General features: G+C 42.7%; 2 non-coding genes across 2 annotated transcripts; both read left to right on the top strand.

The window, feature by feature from the left end:
* Positions 1–9,529: 9,529 nt before the first annotated feature.
* On the top strand, positions 9,530–9,671 carry LOC148635137 (U4 spliceosomal RNA). The gene has a single exon (XR_015933419.1). It is a non-coding gene; the product is annotated as a U4 spliceosomal RNA (small nuclear RNA).
* Positions 9,672–10,212: 541 nt separating this feature from the next.
* trnai-aau (transfer RNA isoleucine (anticodon AAU)) lies at positions 10,213–10,286 on the top strand. Its single transcript has one exon. It is a non-coding gene; the product is annotated as a tRNA-Ile (tRNA).
* The last annotated feature ends 2,390 nt before the right edge of the window (positions 10,287–12,676 follow it).

Raw genomic sequence — 12,676 nt, 5'->3', positions numbered from 1 at the left:
CTACCTGACCCCCAGGGAAGGCCAATGCTTTCTAAGTTGATGGTTCCCTACAGTAGACTGTACGTTATCTTCAAAGGTAATGTATATTGACCCAAATCAGTTTTGGAATCCAATCTACTGCCGAGATGGAGCACATCCTTTTTTCAGGATTTTAGCATCATACGTTTGGTATATTTAGTCCCTAATGCTGAAAGAAATGATCATAGAACATGACATCTAACCTTACCTGTGGTGTCTTTAATCCCTATTGCTCAATGCATGGTGTATGTACTGCATGCATGTGTCTTGAGAATGAGGAATGGGCCCCTGAGACAGTCATTTGCCTGTTTCACAAATGATCGTATTTTACTAGAGATTCTGTTTGGGATTCAGATGTGCATTCGGACAGCAATCCCTTTCAAGAAATGATACGTTCTGGATGAGGTCAAAGGTGCTGGAACACTGTATTTAGGATGTGTTTGCAGAGACTGTGTGTCTCCTGCTTCAACGCAGTGATAAATAGATGTGCTCCTGTAATTCATTGGTACATGCCCAGGGCAGTAAGCAGTCTGAGGATTTATTTCCAGACGGCATAGAGCAGTGAAGCAGTGAAGTAATGCAACACACTGGATCATTATATTATTAGAATCTATTCTACTTACATTATTACATTATACACAATTTGAGTTCATTTTAAAAAGTAAAAGATAATGAAAGGAATGCATTTTCATAAGAAAGATAATACCGATATGCATGTGATAATCTTCTTTATATCATGTAGTGCGTCATTTGGACACTTTGTGGGCTTGAAATACAAAGAAAATCATGTTCTATGGTACAAGATAAACACAAAACGTAAGCTTTTATTTTAATTAGATTTGTTTATAAAGCATAAGCAATCATTTATTACATTAATATATCTGAAAATAACATTTTAGCATCATATTATTACATACAGGTCTCTAGCTTCAACACAGTGATATATATATGCTCAGTGATTTATTGGTACATGCCCAGGTCAATAATCAGAATGAGGATTTATTTCCAGACAGGCTACAGGTAGTGTTGTGAAATACTTCAACACACTGGATTGCAGATTTAGACCCCCTGCACTCTTACTACTTAAAAACCAAAGAAATGAAGATATGTAGCAATCACATTGTAACAGGGGTGACAGTGACTTAATGCTTATACTAGTGGACTTCTGGTACCTTTAGTGTAAGGTGTTCCCTGAAGGGCTTTCAAACCCCGCATTTCAGATGCCTAGCTGTATCGCTGATGTGTTGCACCTCAGAATCACTTTTAAACCTTACCTCTGGTATCTTTAATCCCTATTGCTCAACGCATGGTGAAAGAATTGCATAAATGTGTCTGAAAATGAGCAATGGGCACCTGAGAGACTCATTTGCCTGTTTCACAAATGATCATATTTGACTAGAGATTCTGTTTGGGATTCAGTTGTGCATTCTGACAGCAATCCCTTTCAAAAAACAATACATTCTGGATGAGGTCAAAGGTGCAGGAACACTGTATTTAGGATGTGTTTGCACTTATTCTGTGTCTCTAGCTTCAACACAATGATATATATATATATGCTCACTGATTTTTTGGTACATGCCCAGGGCAATAATCATTATGAGGATTTATTTCCAGATGTGCTAGGGGTAGTGTTGTGAAATACTTCAACACACTGGATCGCAGGTTTAAACCCCCTGCACTCTTACTCCTTAAAAACCAACAAATGCAGATATGTAGCAATCATATTGTAGCAGACACTCATTTGCCTGTTTCACAAATGATCATATTCTACTAGAGATTCTGTTTGGGATACGGATGTGCATTCTGACAGCAATCTCTTTCAAAAAATGATTTTACCTTATCGCGGCTTTGCCCCTCTTGCCTCTTTGGACAATATCTCCATCTTGTGGTCGTTGTTGGTAATGTCTAGACAATATCTCCATCTTGTGGTCGTTGTTGGTAATGTCTAGACAATATCTCCATCTTGTGGTCGTTCTTGGTAATGTCTTCTTATGCCCTTTTTTATTTCAATTCTCTATTAGTTGATTCTAGAATCTCTACAATAGAGTTGAAAACATCAGTTTTAAAGCAGACAATATGACATTATTTATAGTCCAATTAGAAATGTATTACCCTGATAGATATCCCAACACCCGGAATGTATTGATACCATATCCCCAGTAATGCTCCTCAGGCCTAACAAGCACACTGTTGGTCTTAGGAAGCATCAGACACAGAAACGGTAACAACATCCTTCTTTCTGTTCACTCAGTCTCTGGTGCCGTGGGTCAGTGAAAGTGCGATGCGCGGATCCAGCGATCTCATCCTGTCACTCAGATGGCACTATCAGTAATTGGTGGCACTTGATATGGTCCCTCCCAGCAGGATTGCAACATCTGGCAGGGTATCTCTTCTTCACCTACACCCACTCGCCAGGTATCCGGTCGTGTCTCCCCTCTGCTGGAGGTCCCCAAGCGTCCGGCACCTGTTCACGAGCCCTGTGCACCGCTTCAGTTAACAAACCTACAACACTTTAATAGAGAGTTAGTAAATTCATCAGTGCGTTAGCCAAACTTGGCCTCCAGGGAGTTTCTTTGGCTGCCCGTGATGATCTCAAATGGGCTCAGTCTCACAGCTCCGTTTGCTCCAGCCCGCAAACCACACAGGACTGCAGGTAGAGCATCTACCCACGGTGTCCCTTCAGTTTATATTTCCTTAGTTGGTCTTTCAGACTGTGGGTGATTGGGGCAATGTGACTTCCAACTTACCCCTAGTGAGGCAATTACAGCCTGGCACACCTTCCCAGTGTAGTCTGCCCCTAGATCAGTATCCAAGGGGCAGGGCAGTCCATACCCTGGGATCATCTTTGTCATACACTTGGGTATGTGCCAGCCCACATCACATCATCATGCAACCCCACATTCTTTACACATTTGTTCTAACCACTATTAAACATCTATTAAAGGCCTCAACCTGAATTCTCCCCTTTCCCCAATAGAGGTTTCACAGGGGTCTCAGACTCCCGCTCTCCCAGTGCCGCTCGTCTGGCATCTGCATCTGCATGGTTGTTACCTTGAGTTACTGGAATTCTTTATTTATTGTGTTATTTACACCTTACTCAAGCTGCTTCTGTCGGCAGCTGTAAAACTACAAATCAGTTCAGAGACAAGCCTAGTATTCTTAACTGGAGTCCCTGCCATTGTGAGAGAATCCTATTTCTCCATAGCCATCCAGAATTGTGGCCTACATGCAACAAATACATACATTATATACATATACAGTAACCCTTTGTCCACACTTACATACAAAGGAATGGTTGATCCATCTGAGGAAACCCCAGTCTCAGCACCTGTAAGAGAGCTTGTTTCAAATTATTACAGGCGGCTTTTGTTGCGGGAACCAAGGCAATCTTGTCCTTGTACTGCACTCCCCCCTTAAGCAGATCTGCTAAGAGTTGTGCTCACCCTGTAAAAACATTGCACCCAGGCCCTGTTAAAATTTCACAATGCTAGACACAAAAGGGCCTTATCAAAACTGCTTCTATTAGACACTCTAAAGCTGAAGCAACTCAGACTTGTGGGTTTCCTCGTCAGGGGAAGCACTCAGAATACTATCAACATACTGAGTGATCACAGTCAGTTGAAGCCACGTGATACCCTGTTCTGGATAGTCATTCTTTGTAATGCATAATATTCCAACCCAATAGATCTGGGATAAAACCACCCATTAAAATCTGGTACTCGGCAAGTAAAACTTGCTGCCCCAATACTCCTGTGGCCTCCTGCCGTCTCCCCATATACATTACTCTATAGCACACTGTTGAACAGAGGAGTGAAACAAGTATGACAGTAGTGCTCCAGTATCCCCTAACAGAGAAACCAACACTCCATTAACAGTACATTTTTATCCACTGGACTGGGACAGACTTAGGGAGGGTACAAGGGATTTACAGGATCTAATCGTTAGGTAAACAGATCTTCTCACAAGACGTTATTCTCCCCAGTCTCGATTCTAAACCTACAGCGTTTCAGCATGTCTGAGACATTCAAATAAACCCAAATTGTTTCCACTATTGCAACTAATTGTATAATAATACAAACACTGTTTATCTAACTACTTTTACGTCCACCTGTACTGTACTTATACTTTCAGACGCTCTTATATTTTCCAATCTCCTTAAGTTGATTTTCGTCAAGTCTCTTTAGTTACGTCTCTAGCCAGTCCCGCTGGCTAAACACACTCACACCGTCATTTAGCTGCAAAAAGCCATTCGCGGATGCTGAAGAATTTATTTCCAAGGCAGCGGGTACAAGCGATTTGGCGTTTTAAAACCACCAGGAACAGCAAAGAGGCGCGCTTCTTTCCTTGCGCCGGAACACAAGGACTGGAGGCGGACAACCTAGTCGGCAGGATTCGAACTTGCGCGGGGAGAACCCAATGGATTTCTAATCCATCGCTTTAATCACTCGGCCACGACTACAGCAAGCCCCGCTGCCGCTGCGTTCTTGCTACAATCTTACCTGGATCGCGAGGCGCCGGCGGAAGCCTATTTCAAAGTCGTTCTCCGTTTCAAAAAAACATTTCCAAAATACAAGCCTTGCAGACAGACACGCCTCAGAGGACTTAAGGGTGGCTTCATGTCGGAATGATAAAGTCTCCCCGTCCGGACATGAAAATGCCACTTTGTTACACACAAAAAAAGAATCAACAACAGAGAAATGCCCACAAGCATTTGAAAAGCCGCACCACGTCGCACTTGAAATAGCTCTTACATTAGTGGTAGACACAGGAATCGTCTTTTTATTTACGCTCTTACCAACGCGATGGAAAGCAAAACAAAGCAAAGCAGAGCAAAACAAAACGAACAAACGAAAACCCTCACGTCCCGCACTTGCATATAACGCTGTTACGTGCCCAAGCGGTATTGTACGTCATCCTAGCACTGCACCCCGGGTCGTACGGTATATGGGAACGAGCACACGCCACGAATCGTCTCGAATCACTCCCTACAGCTGTAAGGCGCCATGAAGCGTGCACCCCCAGCATTCTTCCTTGCGCATCTGTGAAATCTAAATTAAATCTCACGTTGGGGGCATATTTTTTTCCACTTCATCATGAGTCGGGCTCGGCTGCACAGAGGTGAGAGCAGAGCAATGAGGTCACGGGGACAGGGGAGTTACACGCTGGCGGTTTGAACACGCGGAAGATCACTGAGGGATCCACAGTATATGGACCCTCTGTGCTCCATCAGTCCACACTCCGGACTCTGAATCCTGCCATCCGAGTTAAGATCTCGGCGAAACCTGAGGCGCAGTTCCTTCTTAAAACGTAATCTGGTGAGCATTTCTAGAATCATACTTGTATAGATGCAGCCTTTAATGTGTTGCTAGGTTAAAATTGATGACTTCTTGAACTTCAGTAGGCAACTGCCCTCTTGATTTTGGATTTAATTTCTTTATTACAGGGGCGCATTTATGAAGACAGAGTCATGTTCAGGTACTTTGCTTGATGGAGGAAGCTCATTTCGGACTCTGTTATCTGCTCACCTGGAAAGGTCTGCTGTACTACTACAAGAGAGAAGTAGAGTCTGGAAGAAGGGACAATTTTATGATGCTTTGGAAGGTAATGTTTTTTTTTTTCTTTGAAATCGAAATGAATCAGAATATCAGTGCAAAAGACAAACTCTTGGTTTGGTTTAAAGAGATATGGTTTTAAAACAGACAACATGTAGAAAACAGGTGTTTCTCACTTTTGAAAAAGAATGGACCGGGGGTAATATTTTACTAGTTGCAGTGCTGAGCTCACTGGATTACAGTCCTGCAGTGTCACACCAGGGGCAGTGGCGCAATGGATAACGCGTCTGACTACGGATTAGGAGATTGTAAATTCGACTCCTGCCTGGCTCGGGTCGTTTTTAAACGCATCAGGCTACTCCCTTAGTAGCCTGTGCTACTTACTGCATTGTAATCGTACCCAGTAAGAGATTTCCTTCATGTAAATGAACTGCACCTGACAGCTTTAGAAAAACACCTGGGCTCAGTACGGTGCTGAGAGCTCAGCGTTGCTGTTGTTCTAATTAGAACGCACTGCATCGGCTATGAACCCGAACTTTTCAATTATTCCGATCAGTAAGTCAACACGTAGTCCACATGAAGGTAGGAATATTCTCTTGTCTGTCTCTTGTTTGTATAGAACTGAATGTCCCTGACAATGTACTGTTAGTTTTAATTGAAGAACGGCATTTGTGTTCAAATATACCAGACAAGTTTACGTAACTGCTCACGCGACACTCAGTTGTAATTAGTCAAGAAATAAAGTCGAACAACAGCTGCGGGTTTGATTCTGAACGTATCAGATTGCAGCGCGTTTTACTTCCATTGACAAATGATAGAGATTCGAAGAGAGATCCTTCAGACCAGCAAGCAAACCCACGGCTATTTCGGTTTTCTATCTAGGCAACGTTGGTGTCTGCAATAGCATACATGAAAGCGTGATGCAATTTCTGTGGCTACATTTGTTGCACGTCATGCACAGTAAGAGTGTTTCTAACACCAAATACAAAGTCAACAATTAGCGATCACGCCTTCTCCTCAGTTAACCCACTGACACCCTTGCTGTTAACAGTTCTTTACTGCGTGCTTTACGAGCACCTACATATTGTGTCGGTTCTTTCAGCTTGATTCATTAGGTTTTCAAAGGCATAAGTAGGTAGAGCACCAGAGGTGCGAACGCAAAATGTGTGGTTATCTAAAGAACTGATTTCCATGGCAGCGGGGCCAAGCAATTTAGCGTTGTTATAGTACCAGGAAAGGAGACGCGGCACTACGCCTTTGCTGTGCAGACACAAGGCGACGTGCGGCAGACGCCGAAGACGGCAAGATTCGAACCTGCGCGGGGAGTCCCCAACTGATTTCAAGCACATCACCTTAACCACTCGGCCACGACAACAGGGAGCTCGCTACCGCCGCATTCCTCCTATAATCTAACACGGAGTGCGAGTTGGCTGCGGAAACCTTTTCAAAGTCGCTCTCCGTTAAAAAAAATAAATACCTTTGACAAAATACGTGCCGGCAGACAGACACGCCTCAGAGGGTTTAAGGCTGGCTTCACGTTCAAATGATAAAGTCTCCCCGTCCGGATGTCAAAATGCAACTTTGGCAGACAGAAAAAACATCAACAAACCACAAATGTGGACAAGGATTTTACAAGCTGCACCACACTGCACTTTCAAAAGCATTTACATTCGTGTTAGACGCAGGAATTGCCTTTGATTTGCGTGCTTACGAACGCCATGGAAAACGAAACAAAACAAAAGCCCTCAGCTCCTGCACTTGATTATAATGCTTTTTTTTATTTTTATTAAACATGTAGAATTTACAAATACAAATACAACAAGAGGATCAGAGTCATGTACAAGAGAAAAAAAACGCAGCAGAAAAAAAACATTTAACTACCAGAGGTAATTAAGTAATTATGTGATCAAATTGTATATTTTACACGTATCATATTTTCCTTGCTTTAATATTTCTCAATTATAAACTTTAGTTTCAACATGCATGCGTTTCCTGTAAAAAAATAAAACTCAGCACAGTTTTTTACAAAACAAAAAAAAACGTTTTTCTTTTAACAACATTTCGAGTACCTCTGGCATTCATGAAAAAGACATACACAAAAGCAAATAACTAACTCTAAGATTGTCTAAACTATTGAGTTTTTCAAAGAACCAGAACTATAACAGTCCTTAACACTTAACTACACCATTCCAAACTAACACTAAAGAAACACTAGTATATACTGGTATAACAAATAAAACCAAACATAATCATTAACTGAGCAGTCACTGGGAGCAAATCTCCTTCCCGTCCACAAAGGCCCTCGCTCCCACAAAGTAGGGTCTCCTCCCCTCTCTTCTGGCAGCTTCAACCTGGGGCCACAGCTGGTTCCTGGTGCTCCTGTCCGCGGCAGACAGTTCCTCTGCAAACCTCAGTTTGTTCCCATTCAAATACTCATTCCCCCTCGCCGCTCGCCACAGCATGTCCCTCGCCGTCCTCTTGGTGAACTGTATTATAATCGATCTGGGGCGCACTTGCCCAGACATGTTCGTTCTCCCGAGCCTGTGAACAAAGTCAATGGCCGATATTACGTCCTCCTGGTCCGGCAGGGTCCTTTTACAGATACCCTTCACTGTTGCAACAAGGTCCTTATCACGTTCCTCTTTAACTCCAAATAATTTTAAATTCCATCATCGACGGTATCTATCTACATCGTTCACTTTCAATTCAAGTTCTTTAATATGCTTTTCTTGTTCGGTATTTACTTGTTTAAGAACTTTTACTTCACTCTTTAAGTCTTCAACCTCTTTAAACACACAGTCCATGGACTTTTTAAGACTTTCGATTGCGACTGTATTAAATCGAATCATTTCCTTCAGCTCACCCATCATGTTAAAGATGTTGGTTTGGAGCTCCTCCAGCGTCAGGTCGCCCCTTCCTCTCTTGGCCGCCGGGGTTTTCACAGGTGTGCTGGGCAGGGACTCCGGCTCTACCGTACGAGCGCATCTCCAGCACTCTTTCCACGTCCCCTCCAGCTGCTTCACTTTTCCCTGTAGTTCCATCGATTTTCTTGTACTGCTATACATATACGATTGAGGTATCTTAGATTTCTCCTTCGAGGACCCAGCACTCTCTTTTCTTTTCCCAGTGTTACTCATATCGAAATTCTTAAACCTAAAAAAAATCGTTGTTTTTTTCTTTCAATTATAACTGAAGTTTAAACAACTAGTGTTAAGTCCTTATTTTTCTGTAGTCAAAAAAAGCAAAAATTAATATTCAGGTCATGAAAAACTCAAAAAAACTCCTCAACCACTAAACTTTACCTCCCACCTGAGCGCCATCTTGAACGCCCCTACCACCAGAGAATGCTCACGATTTCGGAAGCTCTCTCCGGGACGTGCTGATTCCACACATCCTGAATAAATCATGATATAGTTAGTTGCTGTAGCTAGACATTTAAATGAGTTTCATGGCCAGATGGACTGTTTCCTCCAGCGGTATAGTATTGCAGTGAGACAGCACGATGCCTGCAAGACTATGTCACGCTAAACGCCACAGATTGTGTTTGTCCGTTCGTATCAGTCGTCCTGCAGCCACGGGAAGTGGGACACAAACATGCTGCAATGCTTTCAAGACGTTAGGATTTGTTTGTGCAACATCCGAGAAGAGTACTTGTGGCTTGAATGTGAACTGTACGTGCCCGCCCCCTTTCCTCTGTAGTGCATGAGTTCCTCCCGGCATGCCCTTCGTCATTGTTCTGTCATCTTGTATTTAAAGGGTTGTATTTCTGCTGCTGAAAATAAGCAACGGTTTTCTCACAACGCCCTTTGTTCCCGACGGAGACCTTGTCTGTCATGAAATTCTTCAAAACCTCAAGCTAGATGAAGAAGAGGACAAATATGAAGCGTTACAGCAACGACATGCCATGAGACGATCGATAACGATTTCCATAGGATCCCCGCGGTTGCCTGGCAACCGTCAGCTTTGCGCAGTGGCAGTATCGTAGCCTGTGAGGTTTAGCCGAGGCGCGATTATTGCTAGTTGAAAACTTTTCCCAATACCCCGCTTCCGCCGGTTTGCAATACAATCGGCGAAAGCAATTTTTGACAGTGTCTTCAGAGACTGAGCAAGGTGCTTAAAGACAGATTTGGTCATGGTGACATCATGGTAGAAAGAAACGAGCTTGTTACGTCTCAACAGAAACGCTCTTTAGCTCTTTCAGCGTTATGCAGAGAACAGCGTCTGTCGAGATCACTTTTGAGTCAGCGCGAAACGCTGTGTGCTGTCAGTTTGATTTCATATTGCTCGTAGCGGCGCCCGGCCTTTGTCTGTCAAATGTTAGGTTGCGCTTCTTCATGCTGCATTGTCGGCATGAGTGGAGCTTTTTAAACGTCTGTACTTACTGCGCCCCATAAGAAATCGTTTGTCCCCGTTCAAAAGAGATTGTGCGATGTCCTGCAGCGTTCGCAAAGCAAACCTTTGACAGTTTGAAAAGAGGAATTTATTCTGCTTCCTGTGCGTGCAGTAATTACAAAGTTGAACGTCTTTACACGATCTGCTGCAGTTTTCAGTGGGCGGGCTTTGTCAAATTGCTTGGAAAAACGCAGTTTCGGCTTGGGAAACATCATGAGCAGTGTCAGCACAGAGAGGACCACTGTCGTGAGGCCGGTTAGCTCAGTTGGTTAGAGTGTGGTGCTAATAACGCCAAGGTCGTGGGTTCGAGCCCCGTACGGGCCAGGTCCTTTTCTCCTCTCTTACCAAAGCTGTTAGGTTCCTTTCCGTGGTGAGATGGGTTGTCATGCAACGCTGCCACATAGTGCCGACAGACAAGAGTGTTGCGGGAGAAGAGAAAAGTGTTTGATGATTTAAGAGTGTCTTAGGTGGAGCCAAAATCAAGTGTCACAAATGCAAGTGGGAGGATTTCCAATGTTTAATATGGTAAAAATAAGCAGAAGTTATCTGCCGGTCCGGCACAGTCTGCCATGCTTTTGTCATATACTGTAAAGTGGTGTCGAACTGGGTGTCGAACTGGAGCCTCACTATTTGCATATGTGAGGCTCCAGTTATACATCGAGTGTCACATTAAATGACAAAAATGAAGAGAGTTAAAGCAGCTGGAGAGGTTTTCTTATAAGTTTTGAGCTGACACAGTTTTGGAAAATGTTTCCTTCACGCTGCACTGTACAACATAGGCAGCCAAGAGTCTCCAAAACAAAACAGAATTGACAGATAGGAGAAAATTCCCACTCGTCCTGATGTTCCCAAAATCCAGCACTGAGCGTAAACAAAGTGTCTAAGTAGCGTGGGAATGCTAACCTAACCCTAGCTGGAGTTTGAGCAATCCAGCACTGAGCGTAAAAAGATGAGTCAAAGTAATGTCTAATCTGATTAGTTTCCTTAGAGCTGGTTCAGAGTTTGCTCAAGAATTTACCTTTCACAGATGCGCAAAGAAGAATGTTGGGGGTGCACGCTTCAAGGTGCCTTACAGCTGTAGGGAGTGATTCGAGACGATTCGTGGCGTGTGCTCGTTCCCATATACCGTACACCGGGGGTGCAGTGCTAGGATGACGTACAATACCGCTTGGGCACGTAACGGCGTTATTTGCAAGTGCGGGACGTGAGGGTTTTCGTTTGTTCGTTGTTTTGCTCTGCTTTGCTTTGTTTTGCTTTCCATCGCGTTGGTAAGAGCGTAAATAAAAAGGCAATTCCTGCATCTACCACTAATGTAAGAGCTATTTCAAGTGCGGCGTGGTGCGGCTTTTCAAATGCTCAACAGGATGACTTCGCATGCACGCGTGCTTTCATGAAGTCGTGTGTGCAACCATGTCTGCTTACGTGCAAACGGGCGTGGTTTCATGTATGCAAAAAACTTTCCTGGGCTCTTCTGAAGCACATAAAATTATTTGGAGATATAAATTTGTCTTGTTTTCCTCTTAGGCTCTAGAATTGATAACTTTTTTTTCATTTTTGGCATTTTTCATCATTTTTCAGAAAGTGGTTGCAAGCCCGATATCATGCGAAGAAACTTCAGGATTCGGGGATCAGTCAATGGATTTTAAAACACATCCTAAATACAGTGTTCCTGCACCTTTGACCTCATCCAGAATGTATCGTTTTTTGAAAGGGATTGCTGTCAGAATGCACAACTGAATCCCAAACAGAATCTCTAGTCAAATATGATCATTTGTGAAACAGGCAAATGAGTCTCTCAGGTGCCCATTGCTCATTTTCAGACACATTTATGCAATTCTTTCACCATGCGTTGAGCAATAGGGATTAAAGATACCAGAGGTAAGGTTTAAAAGTGATTCTGAGGTGCAATAGATCAGCGATACAGCTAGGCATCTGAAATGCGGGGTTTGAGAGCCCTTCAGGGAACACCGTACCCTAAAGGTACCAGAAGTCCACTAGTATAAGCATTAAGTCACTGTCACCCCTGTTACAATGTGATTGCTACATATCTTCATTTCTTTGGTTTTTAAGGAGTAAGAGTGCAGGGGGTCTAAATCTGCGATCCAGTGTGTTGAAGTATTTCACAACACTACCTGTAGCCCATCTGGAAATAAATCCTCATTCTGATTATTGACCTGGGCATGTACCAATAAATCACTGAGCATATATATATATATCACTGTGTTGAAGCTAAAGACCTGTATGTAATAATATGATGCTAAAATGTTATTTTCACATATATTAATGTAATAAATGATTGCTTATGCTTTATAAACAAATCTTATTAAAATAAAAGCTTAAGTTTTGTATTTATCTTGTACCATAGAACATGATTTTCTTTGTATTTCATGCCCACAAAGTGTCCAAATGACGCACTACATGATATAAGGAAGATTATCACATGCATATCGGTATTATCTTCCTCATTAATATGCATTCCTTTCATTACCTTTTAATTTTTAAAAATGAACTCAAATTGTGTATAATGTTATAATTTAAGTAGAATAGGTTCTAATAATATAATGATAAAGTGTGTTGCACTACTTCACTACTTCACTGCTCTATGCCGTCTGGAAATAAATCCTCAGACTGCTTACTGCCCAGGGCATGTACCAATAAATTACAGGAGCACATCTATATATCACTGCGTTGAAGCAGGAGACACAATCACTGCA

The sequence above is a fragment of the Lepisosteus platostomus genome, unplaced genomic scaffold (assembly GCF_059453375.1).
Source record: "Lepisosteus platostomus isolate fLepPlt1 unplaced genomic scaffold, fLepPlt1.hap1 Scaffold_30_H1, whole genome shotgun sequence".
Classification (NCBI taxonomy): domain Eukaryota; kingdom Metazoa; phylum Chordata; class Actinopteri; order Semionotiformes; family Lepisosteidae; genus Lepisosteus; species Lepisosteus platostomus.
The sequence above is the reverse complement of the archived record's forward strand: the minus strand, read 5'-3'. Positions and strand labels throughout refer to the sequence as shown.